This window comes from Sus scrofa, chromosome 5, assembly GCF_000003025.6.
Source record: "Sus scrofa isolate TJ Tabasco breed Duroc chromosome 5, Sscrofa11.1, whole genome shotgun sequence".
Taxonomy (NCBI): domain Eukaryota; kingdom Metazoa; phylum Chordata; class Mammalia; order Artiodactyla; family Suidae; genus Sus; species Sus scrofa.
The window spans coordinates 88,355,796-88,373,378 of NC_010447.5; the positions used below are offsets into that span (position 1 = coordinate 88,355,796).

A 17,583-nucleotide genomic window follows, 5' to 3' on the forward strand; every position below is an offset into this window, starting at 1 on the left:
CAGGAGGAATTCTAGGTTTCCTAGTAGGCGAGGAGTCAGCCACTATGGCCTGCGGGCCAAAAGTGGCATACAGCCTGCTTTTATAAATAGTGACTTCTTTGAGCACAGCTATGCCCACTTGTTTAGGTATTGCCTGTGTTGGCCTTTGTGCTACAAAAAGGCAGAGTTGAGTAGTTTTAACAGAGACTGTGTGGCCGACAAAGTCATCTGCAATATCTTCTATCTGTCCTCTTTTTCCAGAAAAAGTTTGCCAACCCCTTTGCAGGCCAAGAGGGGAAATATTTGAGCCCAAAGCCTTTTGGCAGCAGCCTTCAAACTGTATGTGTGGCCTCTAACATATATGTGTTGTCCCTGCTGTTTGTGCGTAGCGTCACTGTCCTGGAGCGCCTTTCCATGGGAAAGGCTGTCAATGGCATTTACCAATAGACGTAGCTCAACGTTGCTGTATGCGGGTAGACTTAATTGTTGTAATAAGACCCAGTAGTTTAGTGGCATGAATAAGGAAGCGCATGTCTTGCTCAGCAAACCAGCCCGTGCGGATGTCCCAGGATGTCATTTCTTGGGACTCAAGCTCCTCTAGCGGCTCTGCTGTATTAGCGTCTGTTGTCCTCTGTGGGGTCCAGGTTGAGTCATCACATCTGCTTCCAGCAGTTGGAAAGGAAAGGAAGACATGGAAGGATGTGATGTGTGTATGACCAGAAATGGCACATGTCACTTCTGCTCACACGCCACAGGTTAGAAATTGGCCATATGGCAACACCTAATGATGAAGGGAGCCTGAGAAGAAGAGAGAAGTTTTGCCTCTCTCGTAGTAGGTAAGGAGGAACTCTCCACGGGTCTCCAGGATCCTCTAGCAACTCATTGGCCTAAGATCAGCAACGATAGTTTGGTGCCAGAGTGTGGTAGAACCTAGCAGAATACACTGCCCTGATTCTAGCAACCCGCTCCCCACATACCTCTCCCTAATACTTCTGCTCTGTCAACCCCGAAGCTCCTTTTGCTTTCTATCATTTGACTTTCTCTTTTTTTAAGTATGGATAATTAATTCCTAGTAGGACATCTAGTTCTTGCAGCCCTAAGAATGATGATAATAAAAAAAAAAGGTAAGCACTGTTATTATCCCCATACCACCGATAGAGAATCTAAGATAGAGAACAATGAAGGAAGCGACCCACGGTTAACGCTGGTCACAGATGGTTCTTAAAAAGAGATATTTTAATCTCTCTTCCATCCCTTTTACTGGGTGGGGATTTGATTCCTGAATCTGGCCCATGAGCATGCTGTGAAATATTACCCTTGCTAAATTAGCGACCTTCATTTGTCAAGGCATTTGTTTTGCATTGGCAGAAATATTCTTCCCTGTTTGCCTTTTAATTTCATTTATGCAGAGTTGGTTTTGTTTTTCCTCATGGATGGAAGTTTTATACTTTTATGAAGTAAAACCTGCTGATCTTTTTCTTTATGATGTTTTTCTCTTTACATCTAGGCTTTAAAAAAAAAAATCCTCCTTTGCGAATGGTGATAAATATTTAATGAGATCTTCCAGTTTTCCAATGTTTCATTTTTTTAAATTATTATTTACTCTCATCCATCTTTAATTGCTTTTGTCTGTGGCAAAATGAAGATTCCCATTACATTATATTGAGATTTGACTCTACCAGACAAAGTGTTTATTTCAATCAGGTTTAAATAGAGAAAGTGAATACTGACCCCCCCCACTCCAGACATCATACCCTCGTGAGAGTGGTAAGAGGCATTAATACAAGGCTAGGGAGGGTCGAGACAGGGGGTTGATTATCATAGGCAGGTGAGTTTATTTTGCTGCCGAAGCAGGTGTAGTGGGTGCTGCTGGCTCACTGGCCACACGTCTTCTCCTGGCTCGTGCACCCATCCCCCAGGTGCTGTGGGTTTTGGCTGCTCAGCATTCACAGCTGCATCTTTCCCCAGAGAGGTGCCCTCAGCCCAAAGGGAGCCACTCCACCCAGGAAATGACCCTTACCCCCTGTCATAACCAGCAGCCAATGACCCATGGACACGGAATACAAGAGGCCGGCCCCCTTGCCTCAAGGTGTGATCACCTCTGCGATGGGGTTTATCCTGCAGTGCTTCCTGTGGAACCATCCTGAAATTCACCACCAGCTAAGACCCTCCCTTTGCTTAGCTCCTCCTCCTGCCCCCCCCCCCATCCCTTTCCCCTGCGTGGCCTCCTTCTCTCAGTCGTGCTCCCCACCCCGATCTCAGACTCTGCTTCTAGGGAAGGTGACCTGAGACGGTGAGAACGTCTGATTGCCTTTAACTTTCTAATATGTATCATTTATCATCTAACACATATATCACACATGTTTTACCAACTTGGTAGCCCTTATAGACTCAAGGTCAAATGTTCTTTGAGAGTTTATTTTGTTTTGTTTTTTTGTCTTTTTCGTCTTTTTAGGGCCGCACCCTCAGCATATGGAGGTTCCCAGGCTAAGGGTTGAATCAGGAGCTGTAGCCACTGGCCTACACCACAGCCACAGCGACTCGGGATCCCAGCCTCCTCTGCGACCTACACCACAGCTCACGGCAACGCTGGATCCTTAACCCACTGAGCAAGGCCAGGGATCGAACCGGAGTCCTCATGGATACTAGTCGGATTCGTTAACCACTGAGCCATGACGGGAGCTCCTGTTCAAGAGTTTAAGCAAATGTGCAAGACGCATCCTTAACTCTATTGGAGAATTTTTTACCCTTACTTGTTGAAACTGTAAGTGATCAGGATTATTGGCAGTAAGAATTTTTGAACCTAAGATATTTGAGCCACCTGGATGATGCTTATTGTTCCTTGTGTTTCTGGGGTTTCTGGGGCGTCCGCGTGCTCTAATCCCCTCTCATCACTGTACTGAGAAAAGTGACAGAACCTCAGGGTTTGGAATTCTCTGCGTCCTTTTGTCCAGGAGGTTTGCCCCTCAAGCCTCACCATGAAATACCATGTAGGGAGCTCCCACTGTGGTGCAACAGGCTTGTTGGTGTCTTGGGAGCACTGGGACTTGGGTTCAATTCCCGGCCTGGCACCATGGGTTCGGGATCTGGCGTTACTGCAGCTTGGAACTGATCCCTGGCCCGGGAATTCCATGTGCCCGCTGGGTGGCTGAAAATAAATAAATAAATGCTATTTAGCCTGTGAGCTATAGTCCTTTTAGTTTCAGTCAAAGAGGAATAAAAATATTTCCACAGTGTAGGAATTCATTTCCTTCTTCCGATTGGACCCAGCGCTGTCTGTGGAATTACACCTCCCTCCCCACACACTGATTACTTTCCAAGGCAAGACCACGTGGAGCTCAGCTTTTCGTTTGCTTTTCCGTTCCCAGCTTGGCCTCGAAGGGGTTTGATTATTCTCTACCGCCCGTCTGAAGAAGCAGAGACGCCGAGACTCGATGGAAGCGAGAAGGCCAGGTTTCATGCTTGGAATCGCACGTTCTAAAGGTATGGTTGAGCCTTCCTAACCCCAGTGGCACCTCAAGCTGTGTCTGCACCTCGATCTGTGTCTGCAGGCATGTGACTCGGCTGCTTGTGTTTGTGTCATGGATCTGTCCAGCAGCGTCTCTACATTCTGTCTCACTCCGGTGGTTTATTAGGAATGAATACTGTAGGCACTGGGGTTTGAAAATGAACTCATCACTCCAGGGCCTTGCTTTGGGTTCTCCTCTCTGTTCAAACAGAACACCTGGAAGATGGTTCAGTGCTTATTTGTGTTTTTAATTTAGATTGTTTCTCTTTCCCTAAGATCTCTAGGGTCCTGTTCAAAAACCTTCCTAAGCAGCAGCCTGGAGAAACGTTAAGGGCTGTGGGAAAGGGGGGAGGGAGCTAGGGAAGGAGACGGGTCAAGGAAGCAAGGCTGCTGATTTTCTGGGCTTGGCGAAGGACCTGAGCCTTATTTTTCCAGGGCTGGGCATTTCTCCCAGTCTGGACCTCTCCCCACTGCTGCTCATTCTCCAATCCACGGAGCTGTGCAAAGAGAAGGTTCTGAAAAAAGCATCCACATGGGCCTCGGAGTTAGTTACACCTGGCTTTGAATCTATCATTTTTTATCTACAGATCTTCGGAAAGTGACTTCAATGCTGTTATATCTTGTGAGGTGCAGTGTATCATCTGGTCTTTGTCTCAGGAGGGTTCATGTTAGATGGACTTTTTCCAAAGCCAGTTAGATGAAGACATTTTCCTAAACGCGCAGGTACCACTGACATTAACTACTTGGCTGCTGTGGTTTATGTGGAGGGAAAAAAAACGGGCCATCTGGGCATCTTACCCTGAGCACAAGTCATTCACCCTGTCAAGGGCACCTGCCTCAACACTGGCGTCCCAGGGTTGTCGTTAGGGTCAAATGAAGTAGCCGGTGCTTTAGGTACTATTCTTACTAGCATCTCCGTGGTTGAGATGTGTAATCTGAGGCCCAGAAAAATTAACTTGCCTCTCACACAGCTAGTAATTGACATAGCTAGGATTTGAACCCGGGCCACCAGAGATCCAAATTCAAAGTAAATAGTATAACTAAAATTAAATTATGGGACTGTGTTATTTTCTCTTCTATGTAAAGTTTATTAATTATTTTGCATCAAGGCAGGTTTCTTATAATTAAAAAAAAAAAAGGAAGTCCGCTGACATTTTTTCTTAATATTTCTCTCAAAATGGTATGACAGCAGGATACACAATATTTCATACTCAAATTTCCCAACATGACCCAAATAAGAACATTTTTACAAAATTATTTGAGGGCTTCATCGGTTTTCCCAAGGGCCTCTCCTAAGCCTCTGCTATTCAAATAATTTTCTTTTGAAGTGCCTGTGCAATTGCTTTGATTGTATTTGCCTTGCAGACCCAACCAATTAAGAGGAGGTACTCTGGCAAAATGAGATGTAAGAGGACATAGACCAGTATCAAGAGGAGAAATGTTTTTTGAGTGGACACTAATTTGATATTAGCGAATATTTTTATCTTAAGATGACCTTTGCTTTCCTATGTAACCTGGCAGCCGATTGCAGGGACTTGGGTGATGAAGGCTGAGCTAATGAGAAGCCTCTGGCGTTTCACAGACACTAAATGTCCTGGGCTTTTTCTCAAGAATGGCTATAGCCTAGCTGATTTGATAAGGGTGTTTGACTTGAATGATTGAGGCAGGCAGATTGTAAGGTGGCCCCAGTGATCTTTGCCTCCAAGTACCCATGCTCTTTTGTCATTATCTCCTCTTGAGTGTGGGTAGGTCCTGTGATTTGCCTCTAACCATCAGGTAATGGGATTTTAGGATTACTTGTACATCCGTGGATTACATAAGATTTTAACGCCCATCATCCCAACATACCCTCTTCCCTGCTGACTTGGATGAAGCAAGTGGCAACATTCTGAGCCTCCCTTTAGAGAGGCCTGCGTGGCAGAAACGGAGGGCAACTTCCCATTGACAGCCAGCAAGGAACTGGGAGCCTCAGTCCAACAACCCTCAAAGAGCTGAATTCTGCCAACAGTCACGTAAGCTGATAAGTGGATCCTTCCCCAGTCAAACCTTGAGCTAAGATGGCAGCCCTGGCCAAGACTGTGCTTGCAGATTGCAGATGAGACCCTGGAGCGGACACCCAGCAAAGCCCTGCCTTGCCTGGACCCCTGATTCGCAGAAACTACAAGATGATAAGTGTGTGTTGTCCTGAGTGTCTAAATTTGAAGCTATTTGTTATCCAGCAATAGATGATTAGCAATACAATTACACAGTCAAAATCAGTGGGTCATTTTTTCCAGAATTTATTGAGCGGATCCCATGGGCAGAACCCTACACTGGCTCTGGGGATACTGTGGTGACCAAGAGAGAAAATGGAACTTCATGGAGCTTACAATCTAATGAAATGGATGGCTGTGATACTGGGATTTTTAAAATTGAGATATAGTTGAGGTACAAGATTATATCAGTTCTAGGTATACAACATAGGGATTCATAATTTTAATTTTAATTTTATTTATTTATTTATTTATTTTTGCTCTTTAGGGCCGCACTTGAGGCATATGGAGGTTCCCAGGCTAGGGGTCCAATCAGAGCTACAGCTGCTGGCCTACACCACAGCCACAGCAACGCCAGATCCTTAACCCACTGAGTGAGGCCAGGGATGGAACCCTCAACCTCATGGTTCCTAGTCGGATTCGTTTCTGCTGCACCACGACGGGAACTCCTGATTCATAATGTTTAAAAGCTATACGTTATTTATATTTATTATAAAATACTGGCTACAGGAGGAGTTGCCGTCATGGCGCAGCGGAAGCGAATCTGACTAGGAACCATGAGGTTGCGGGTTCGATCCCTGGCCTCACTCAGTGGGTTAAGGATCTGGCATTGCTGTGGCTGTGGTGTAGACCGGAAGCTATAGCTCCAATTCAACCCCTAGCCTGGGAACCTCCATATGCTGCAGGAGCGGCCCTAAACAGCAAAACACACACACACACACACACACACATAAATACTGTCTACATTCTCTGTGTAGTACAATATATCTCAGTAGCTTATTTATTTTATACATAATAGTTTGTACGCTTAATCCTCTCCCCCTCTCTTGCGTCTCTCCCTTTGCCTGTCCCCACTGATAACTACTAGTTTGTTCTGTCAGTTGTTTTAATTTGTAGATTCCACATATAAGGGATATCATACAGCATGTGTCTTTTTCTGTCTGACCTACTTCACTTAGCATAATACCCTCCAAATCCATTGGTGTTGTGGCAAATAGCAAAATTTCTCTTTTTCATGGCTGACTGGTATTTCATTACATATATATGCCCCATATCTTCCTTATCTATTCATCTGCAGATGATACTTAGGTTGCTTCCATCACCCGGCAATTGTAAATGATGCTGCTGTGAACAGTGGGGTGCGTGTGTGTGATACTGTCGTTTATGTTAAGAAATGCACATTTATTTGGTCTTCCTCCCTGGTTCTCAGCCCAGAGCTCCTAAAGCCCTGGGAGTTTCTTGAATGAGAGGAGAGTTTTTGCTACTCTTAAGGAACCCCTTCGAGCACACCTGTACTTTCACTAATGAGGTGACTTAGGATAGGGCCCCTAGAGAGCCTCGGGATGGGGCTGGGTGCCAGGAAAACCACTTGAATAGAAGGTTGGAACTTTCAGTTCCACTCACTCTGGAAGGGGAAGGTGGGGGCATGCCTTCCTGTTATAAAAATTCCGCCTCATAAAAACTGTTGAGGAGTTCCGGCTGTGGCACTATGGGATTGGCAGCATCTTGGGACCTCTGAGATGCAGGTTCGAGCCCTGGCCTGGCACAGTGGGTTAAGGATCCTGCATTGCTGCAGCTGTGGCTTAGGTCGCAACTGTGGCTCGGATCTGATCCCTGGTCCAGGAGCTCCATATGCCATGGGGCAGCCAACACAGACAAATAGACTGTTGGTGGATACATTTCCATGCCAGGAAGGCGGTGCACCCCAGTTCCACTGGAACAGAAGCTCTTGAGCTCCGACTCTTCCCCTGGCTGTTCATCTGTATCCTCTATAATACCCTTCATGATAAACTAGTAACCATAAGCAGTTACTTCTCTGAGTTGTGTGAGCTGCTCTGGCAGATTAATCAACCTGAGGAGGGGAGTGAGGACTTTTGACTGATACCTGGTCAGCCAGAGGCAGAGGTGATGACCTAGACTCGTGGGTGGCCTCTGGAGTGGGGCCGTCATGCAGGACGGAGCCCTTCACCTGCGGGATCTGACGCTCTCCGCAGGTGGCTAGTGTCAGGATTGAGTTGAATTTGTAGGACACTCAGTCTAGAATTGCTTGGTGTTGGAAACAACCCATCGGAATGACATTAAGCAAATAATTATTACGTGGCCTCTGCACTCTGATACTAGCATCAGAATTCAGGTCAATTACCAATATAACTAACTGGATAATTATAGATGACTACTATTGAACATTCTGGTGAATTTTTTCAGCAAAGCCCCCATAGAAAACCTACCTTGAAGTCACACAGTTTCTCGCAGACGGACAGAAGGCCACTACTCCTTGTGAAATGAGGAAACGCTCACCCTCTCCCCACAGGACAAACCTGAAGTCCTAGTAGTTGCTGAATCTGGCTCCACGTCCAGGACTCCTGAGTCATGGTCGTTCTTCCTCAAGTTTAGTAACAAGCCCATTTTGTTACTCTGTAATCTCTGGACTAAGTTTTAAGGTTAACCAGCCGGAGTACAGTCTATAAAATTGTAGGAGAAAAGCAAAAGGAAACAAAATGGAGAATCAGTTAACTACATAAAGACTTACTTGATAAAGCCAGGAAGACAATCATAGCAAACATCTTCCGGGCAAAAATATATTTACATACTTATATCTCATAATAACCCCAAGAGCTACCATTGTGCAAATGGGGGAAATTGAGTGAAAGAGAATGTAAAAACTTGCCTACGATCTTCAGCAATAAACTGGGATTTGAACCCATGTAGTCTAACTTCCAATTCTGTGCACTTAACCACTTCACTATCCTCCTAGCCATGAGCATCCTTGCTTCCATCACAGTCACAGAGGCACCACTGCTGTGTATAACATCCTTCCTCCAGCAGCCACTTCCTGTCCCTTTGGTCTGCGGTAAGCATCTCAGCTGACGAGAGTTCTTGACTTGGTGTATGGACTCTGTCTGTCAGGGTTTGAATCCACTCTCAAGCGCTGTGTCAGAGAGTTCCCTGATGGTCTAGTGATTCCACTGGACCACTTGGCACGTTCACTGCTGTGGCCTGTGTTCAGTCCCTAGTCCCGGAACTGAGATCCCACCTCCAGCTGCTGCACACCATGACCCAAAAAAGGAGCTGTGTCAACTTGGGTAAATTGCTTAACCTCTCTGTGCCTCAATTTCCTCATCCATAAATGGGAGAAAATAGTTCCAATGTCATGGGATTATCATGAAGATGAAACGAATTAATACGTACAAAGCATATTTGGGTGTAGTATTTCAGATGAAGGACAATTCCCCTTAAATCTTCCTACCGTAATAAGATTCACGTCACTGGTCAGGGACTCAGAGTGACTATTCTGCTAGTACTTGGGCTACTAAGCTCCCAAGAACTGGAAAAAACTATGAAAGGGATCAAGGTTCCACTAGAACCCTGTGAATGATCCCCTATCATTGTCTGTGAATGAGCCCCGTAGCACCTGTTTTCCATAAACTTCCTTCCACCCACCAGAGAACAACAGGTGGCATTTGGAGCCTCAGGGATTCACATCAGCTAGAAGATGATGAAAACCATCCTGAAAGGCCCATCTAAGCCCTTTTCCCAGGGCCCAATTACCCTGGTAAGTGGCCCTCATACATTAATTAATTAAGTTTTTTTAGGGCCACACCCACAGCATATGGAGGTTCCCAGACTAAGGGTCGAATCAGAGCTGTAGCTGCTGGCCCAAACCACAGCCACAGCAATGCAATTCTGGATCTGAACTGTGTCTGCAACCTACACCACAGCTCATGGCAATGCTGGATCCTTAACCCACTGAGCAAGGCCAGGGAGTGAACCTGCGTCCTCTTAGATGCTGGTCAGATTTGTTTCCATTGAGCCATGATGGGAACTCCTGTACATTTATTAAAGGAAAAGAGAAAGACATCAGGATAGACTCTGGTGCCACTGCTGGCTTGATCCTCAAGAGAATCTGGTCTCCCTTTTATCCGAGGGGCTTTGGGTCTCACAAGTGACTCATGTCTGGGAACTGGGTAAAGGACTCCGTCTCTCCATCATCATGTCAGAAGTCAGTCCCCTGTTCCCCAGACTTAGCTTTTGTTGCTGTTGTTGCTGCTGTTACACAAATTCAGTAACACTTGGGTAACCAAGTATTTTTGCCCCAAAGACCCTACAATTAGGCACCCTCAGGTATCCCTAAAAGTCAAATAACCCCTAAGCCTTCTGCTTATTTCAGGAATCAGGACCCACTATAAAGACTAAAACTGCCCTTATTCCTTCAGGAAGCCTTTTCCCATGGAAATATCTCCAGCTATTACCCCTGACCTTCAGAGGGCAAGTGATTTTCAGGAAACCACACTCCTCTTGTTGGTGTGTTTTTTTCTGAAGCTGAATGAGTAGATCAGGTGTTATAAAAGGTATTATCAAGCTACTCTCACATTCCTGTCTCCTTAAGTCTTCAGATTCCCTTCTGTACCTTCCATCAAGGAATGTGTGCCTCTGAACTTGATGAGAACAGGAACTTCATGAGCTCAGGCCAGAGGGGAGACTCAGTTTCAGACCACGGGGCAAGAAGTTGACACCTCTTCCAGTTGTTCAGTCTAGCACGCTGAATCCAGAATGTTTGGTGAGGGCGCCCGTAAGATGAGCTTGATCTGATCTAAAACCATGGCCCTCTCTTCCTAACACCCTCAGAATTCTTCTCCACTTCCATGGCTTGTGCTTAGGTTGGAAAAAGCATTTCCAGATTCATGGCGAGGTGAAGAGAAGAGTTTATGGAGACGAGAAATGCTGCTAGTGCAGTGGCATGACTTCCTGATGACCAGGGAGAATCGACCCCAGTGGAAAGTGGCTGCTTCTTTTGATAGCCAGAGGGTAAGGGAAAGGGTGGTGGGGCTTTGCTGGGGGTCTGCAACTCTCCTCTTTCCTGGTAAGAGCCTGCTTGGGTAAGCCACCTCTTCATTGAGAGAAAGAGCGCTTCCTGGGGCAGACTCCTTCCTTATTGGAAGATGAGGCAGGCCTGTCATGAGCATGAGCTCCAAGTTTTGTATGGCAGCTTCAGGTTGTGTGTTTGTGCTGATATGTTGCAGCTTGTGTTCCACACCCACAATCCCGCAATGCTTTGGATGGGTCAGCCTTCTCTTCCCAGGTCTGATTTTGATATCTCTGTATGCTAGAGTCAGACTCTAGCTGTGGGGCTGGAGTCAGTGGGTAGAGGTAGGGGTGGCCATGAGGCCCCCCCCTGTGCAACCAGCCAGTGAAGCTAGCCTCATCAGAATGGGAAGAGAGGCTGCTTTTGTTGGCCCAGAAAGCTCTGTGAGTTCTGAGGCTCTAGATTCTTGGGGTTAGCTGGCACCTCCAAAATATGTCCATTCCAGGACTCAGGGGAAGAGCCACTTTTTACCAGTAAATGCCCCCAAAGACCTAGCAAGACTGTGAATTCAGTCTGTTATGTAATTCATCTCCAAGGCTCCATATCTGCCTCTGACTTTTCGACTTCATTAGCGCTGTGCCTGCATGAGAGAGAGAGTATTTTAGGAAAGCCATGTGGTCTCATTGACTGACCATGCTCTGACGTGAGACTTTCAACCCCTAAGCCTGTGATTCTCTTCTCTTAGGTTATCGTGCCGTCAGATGCACCTGCTCACCCCAGAGCCTTTATATTCCTTCCTCCACCTGCCTGCTCTCATTTTCTTTTTCTCTCAGGGTGAAGGTAGGGTAGAGAGGAGAGGGCAAGAGGTGGGGGAGTTCTTACTTGACCTGGTGGCTTCATGCTCTCTGGGCCTTGCAGATGCTTAAAGCTAGTGACCCCAGGACGGGGGGAGGGGGCCGGGGGGGGGGAGCGCAGGCACAGGATGGCTGGAGCTGATGCTTTTTGCCAGGGCACTTGCATAGCAATATTGGACGCTGCCTGCAGACTTCTCCTGCAGTTCCCTCAATGCCAGTGGATGTCTCTCTATTCTGGGTGGTTCCTTTCAATTCTTTCCTCAGCCCTGGGTAGCTAGCAGTGCATGCTCAGGTTTTTCCATCAAGGTCCTTCTAAAAAGACTTATTGTCAAGAGCCAAGGCCTTTTCTTGTGTAACTGCATGTAGTCATGGGAAATCTCATCCCTTGCCCCAGCAAAACCTGGGTGTTCCTGATGATTCCAATACAGCAGCCCTCCTGGTTTCTCTGTCTCCAAAGCACCTAACCAGCCCTTCTTTTATGTTTTATTTTTAAAAATTTCACTGAGGCATAATTGATTTACTAGGTGTGTTAATTTCTATTCTATAGAAATGTGACTCAGTTTTACATATGTATGCTTTTTTCATATTCTTTTCCATTATGGTTTATCAGAGAATATTGAATATGGTTCCCTGTGCCACACAGTAGGTGCTTCTTGTTTGTCTATCCGATGTATACTAGTTTGCACCTGCTAATCCCAAACTCCCAATTCTTCCTTCCACCAGTCCACCTCCACCTTGGCAACGTTAAGTCTGTTCTCTATGTCTGTGAGTCTGTTTCGGTTTCAAAGATATATTCATTTGTGATATATTTTAGATTCCACATAAAAGTCATATGATATTTGTCTCTCTTTCTCTTTTTTTTTTTGGCCATCCTGTGACACATGGAGCTCCTGGGCCAAGGATCAGATCTGAGCGGCAGTGCTGGATCCCCAACCCAGTGTACTGGGCTGGGGATTGAACCCGAGCCCCAGCGTTCCCAAGATGATGCCAATCTCCTTGTGCCTGATGGGAGGAGCACCTGTCTTTCTCTTTCTGGCTTACTTTGCTTAGTATGATAACCTCTGGGGCCATCCATGTTGCTGCATATGGCATTATTTCATTCTTCTTTATGGCTGAATAATATTCCAGTGTATATATGTACCACATCTTCATCCACTCCTCTGTTGATGGACATTTAGGTTGCTTCCATATCTTGGCTATATAAATAGCGTTTCTGTGAACATTGGGGTGCATGTATCTTTTCTCACTCTCTCTCTCTCTCTTTTTTTTGGCCACAGCCACAGCATGGGAAAATTTCCAGGCCAGGGATCAAACCCCTGCCACAGCAGTGACAAGGAGCCACAGCAGTGACAACACCAAATCCTTAACTGTAAGGTCACCAGAGAACTCTGCATGTATCTTTTCGAATTACAGTTTTGTCTGGATATGTGCCCAGGAGTGGTATTGCTGGATCATATGATAACTCTATTTTTAGTTTTTTGAGGGACCGCCATGCTGTTTTCCTTAGTGGCTGCATGAATTGACATTCCCACTAACACTGTAGGGGTTAACCAGCCCTTCTTTTTTTTTTTATTTTACTTATTTTATTTTTGGTCTTTTTGCCATTTCTTGGGCCGCTCCCGTGGCATATGAGAGGTTCCCAGGCTAGGGGTCTAATCGGAGCTGTAGTCACCAGCCTACGCCAGAGCCACAGCAACGCAGGATCCGAGCTGTGTCTGCAACCTACACCACAGCTCACGGCAATGCCAGATCCTCAACCCACTGAACAAGGGCAGGGATCGAACCCGCAACCTCATGGTTCCTAGTCGGATTCATTAACCACTGCACCACGATGGGAACTCCTAACCAGCCCTTCTTAACCTTTGTATTTTGCTAGAGTACTTAGACTTTGGTCCACGACTTGATTGAACTTTCTGGGTCATTCGGCAGACCCTAGTCTTCTGTGTCTTCCAACTGCAGAGGCTGCATTTCAAAACTTAGCCAGTGGTCTCCCAGAAATTCTCTCGCTAGGCTCGAGGTTGGGAGATAACACCTGACGGCCTCCACCCTCATCCAAAGGGGAAAGCTGAGCAAAAGCCTCATCCATAAGATCTCAACTATCTTTTCCAAATCCTCTCTCTAACCGCCTTTTACATCTCTGCTTTCTCTGAGAAGCCCAGGAGGTGTGAGGCAGAGTCCTTGTGCTCTATAAATCCTGCCTGGCGGGGGGGAGGTTCGCGTTGGGGGGGGAGGGCAGCTCTAATTGTGGCCTCCTGAGTTATCATCTGTCGGTTCTCTCTGCCTCAACTGAGGAAGAAACAGTGCCATCCTCACTGGTATCGCGATAGTTTTCATGGCTCTCTTACCACTGGGTGCCAGTCTTTTCCCTGCATCTCATCCTTACAGCCTTCTTATCTAACTAACCAGGTCACCTAATCAATCCAGTTCCCAACACTTTGGGATCTCTTTCAGAGAAACAATCCATCCCAGCTAGTGTCAGTAGAAATTTATTGCATGGTATGAACTCGAATTTCTGGGAGGGTTAGTGAACAAAGCCTGCACATCCTAGAGTCAGCAACAAAGCAGCCAGGGAGACTGTCCAGCTGCATCACTGACGTCCAAACACCACAGTGATGTGCTGGCAGAAATCCCCTCTGGCTGGTGGGGGATGCACAGCATCTATAAAGCCTGGACGGTCTGCCAGGATCCCCACTGCCTCGGTACCTTTTTGCCTGTACCCCAAGTCTTGCTTAAGTTTGGGGGTTGTTGGGTATAGTCAAATGGCTATATCCCAGCAGCAAAGGGTTTTAGGATATATGTTGTCTTCGTTTCTCTCTGTGGAAAGCAGACTTCACCATACGGAAGAGCTACACATGAAAGATGCAGGGCAGATGCAAAGGACAAATGTCCATTCCAAAACTCTTATGAAACAAAGTTCATGGTCCCAGTCAATAATCCTATGTTTACGATATAAAGTAAACAAAGAAACAAAAACCCCACCTCTGTACCTTTTGGATTTTGCATGTGATACCTATTTAAAATATAAATTAGGAAAAATTTAAATCCATTTTTTTTTTGAGGCTCTTCCTGTGGCCCATCTTTTGAGTCCCACTCCTCTAGGCTGCTGGGGTCATCTAATGTCTTTTTCGTCATTGTTCTTTAAAAGTGTTGATTGTTGGAGTTCCCGTCGTGGCTCACTGGTTAACGAATCTGGCTAGGAACCATGAGGTTGCGGGTTCGATCCCTGGCCTCGCTCAGTGGGTTAAGGATCTGGTGTGGCTGTGAGCTGTGGTGTAATTTGCAGACGTGGCTTGGATCCCGCCTTGCTGTGGCTCTGGTATAGGCCGGTGGCTACAGCTCTAATTCAACCCCTAGCCTGGGAACCTCCCATATGCCACGGGAGTGGCCCAAGAAATGGAAAAAAAAAAAAAAAAAAAAAAGTGTTGATTGTTCTGATTGACTCTGGGATGGTCTTTGTCCTCATTTTGTTCCTGTGTTGTTATAAAGATAAATGAGGTCGTGCATTTAGAACACTTAGCCTACTGCTTGGCACATACCAGGAAATCCATGCTGGAAATGGTTCCACTTCTGCTTTCCATGATGTAGCCACACTATTATTGCCTGTGGTTGTTATTCAAGTCTTGACTGTAAAGAGCTCACTGAGGCGCAGTGGGGGTGTCTGAGGGGTTTTCCAGTTCATGTCCCCACGACATAAACATAAACACTGTGATGATGGGGTTTATTATAAGAAATACATACTTAGTCTTTGTTCCCCTTTCTGACGCCAAGCTCCTAAAACCTTTGGACTTCCTTAGGAGCTAAGTGTCATGAAGGAGTCTTAATATTCCTAACAAACCCTTTAATCACCCATGAGTTTATATTTCTGAAATGACGCTTGGAAAGCACCTCGGGATGCGTGGAGGGTGGTTGCCAGGGGAACGGACCACGTAATTAAAGGGTCAGAACTTTCAGTCCTATCCCACCCCCCGACCTCCGGGGAGGGGAGAGGCACTGGGTGAATCATTTGCCAATGGCCAGTGATTCTATCCATCATGCCTATGTAATCAAGTGTCCATAAAACCCCAAAAAGATAGGGAGTTCCTGCTGTGATGCAACGGGATTGGAGGTGTCTTGGGAGTGCTGGGTCACAGGTTGAATCCCTGGCCCAGCACAGTGGGTTAAGGGTCCCACCTTGCCACTTGCCACTGCTGTGGCTTCGGTGGCAACTACAGCTCAGATCTGATCCGGATCTGATCCCTGGCCTGGGAACTCTGTAGGCTGCAGGGCAGCCAAATAAATAAATAAATAAATAAGATCACATACAGGGGGGGATCAAAGTTGGTCCCAAAACAGCCCAAAGATACACATACCAGCTAAAGAGGAGGTAGGAGAAGCCGCGAAGCTGGTTATCCTGTGATCACACATGGCCTCTCTAGTCAGGTTGCCTTAAATCTGCACCCTGCTGCTTCCTAGCTGTGGGTTCTTAGACAAGTTGCTTAAGCTCTCCAAGCTTCTGTTCCATGATAGGAAATAGGGAAAGATGTTATCTGTCTCATAAGGTTTTATTAATTGCTTTGAACGATTCCTGTCATATAGAATTTTGTTTACTTGAAAAATTATGTTTGGGAAACATTTTAATTCCCCAGATCTTCATCTTCCCGTGAACTAATGATCTTGCATTTCATGTCTCCTGGGTGTCATAAAAATATCTGTAAACATACTTAAGATGTTTTAAATGAAGGTTTTTGTAACTAATCAGCTTCCATTTGAAACACTCTCTCATCACTTATAAGAATGGAAAAGAGGGAGCGCCTGTCGTGGTTCAGCGGTATTGAACCTGACTAGTATCCACGAGGACACGGGTTTGATTCCTGGCCTTGCTCAGTGGGTTAAGGATCTGGTGTTGCCATGAGCTGTGGTGTAGGTCACAGACAAGGCTCGGATCTGGCACTGCTGTGGCTGAGGTGTAGGCCAGCCGCTACAGCTTGGATTCAACCCCTAGCCTGGAACTTCCATATGCTGTGGGTGCAGTGCTAAAAAGACAAAAAAAAAAAAAAAAAAAAAAAAAAAGAGTGGAAAAGTACTTGGAGATCATGAAAGATGTGTTAAGTATCAAGTTGAATGTAGTTCAAGGTTTCTTTGGAGAGGAAGTTTCTCTTTAAGGCTAGGTTGACATCCCTTCCATGGGTGAATTGATTTGCTCTCTGTTCAGTCAGGTTAATCCAAAGCAAACTATGGAAAGTATGTCATTTCACAACTGGGTCAAGGGCTCCATGAGAAATGCACAACTACAAGCAAGCTTATAAAAATCTCTAGCTACCTCTTTCCCCCATGAGCTAGAGAATAATGGGCAAGGTCTCTGTGGCTAACTACCCAGAGACCCTAATTTGATAATGGGGACATTGAGACTTGTAGCCCCAGAAGGCAGACTTTCCCCTTCTGCTTTGCTGACTGAATAGGAAAATCTCAGCACGCCTACATTATGAACAGTTTCTTTTAGTGGATGACATCTCATAAATATGTTGTGAGTTCTAGAGAAGGGATTGAAGGGAAGTCCCACAGGTTATTCCATCTTGGCTTTCCTAGGTTATTTTACTCATTCACTTAAAAATTTAAGGGGGTATCCGTTGTGGCTCAGGTTAAATACCCAACTAGTATCTATGAGGATGTAGGTTTGATCCCTGGACTCACTCCATAGCTTAAGGATCTGGCATTGCCATGAGTTGTGGTGTAGGTCGCAGATGTGGCTTGGATCTGGTGTTGCTGTGGTTGTGGTGCAGCTGTAGCTCCAATATGACCCCCAGCCTGGGGATTTCCATATGCCACAGGCCATAACAAAGAAAGTTTTTAAGGTAGATTTAACGCCATGAATTTAAATGTCCTCAGATTTCCCTGGCCTGTGGGTTGCAGTGGGGGCCCATTGATGGAAATAACTCACACTGTGCTGAATCTATCTTACATCTTCACATTTCAGAGCCCTGAGTGCCCCATTCAAGTCTCATTCAGTTATTTGGGGGATGCCCCAGAGGGGGTGTTGCAAACCAGTCTGTTCACTACAGTTACCAAGGGCCATTCCTGACATCTTCTTCCTGTGCTCTGACCACCTCACTGCAGTAATTCCTGTTGCCCACTGAGCCATTTGGGGAGGGGACACGTCCACATCGGCGCTGCTGGGGTCCATGGTGATAACACTGAGAACTGTGCCAA

The 17,583-nt window shown here is 46.1% G+C and overlaps 1 long non-coding RNA gene across 1 annotated transcript in view; it reads left to right on the forward strand.

Moving 5' to 3' along the window:
• Nucleotides 2,136-17,583, forward strand: part of LOC110260794 — a 29,331-nt gene continuing 13,883 nt past the window's right edge. The window contains exons 1-2 of the long non-coding RNA XR_002344253.1: nt 2,136-2,272; nt 3,348-3,462. This is a non-coding gene — a long non-coding RNA (uncharacterized LOC110260794). The remainder of the gene's footprint in view (nt 2,273-3,347; nt 3,463-17,583) is intronic.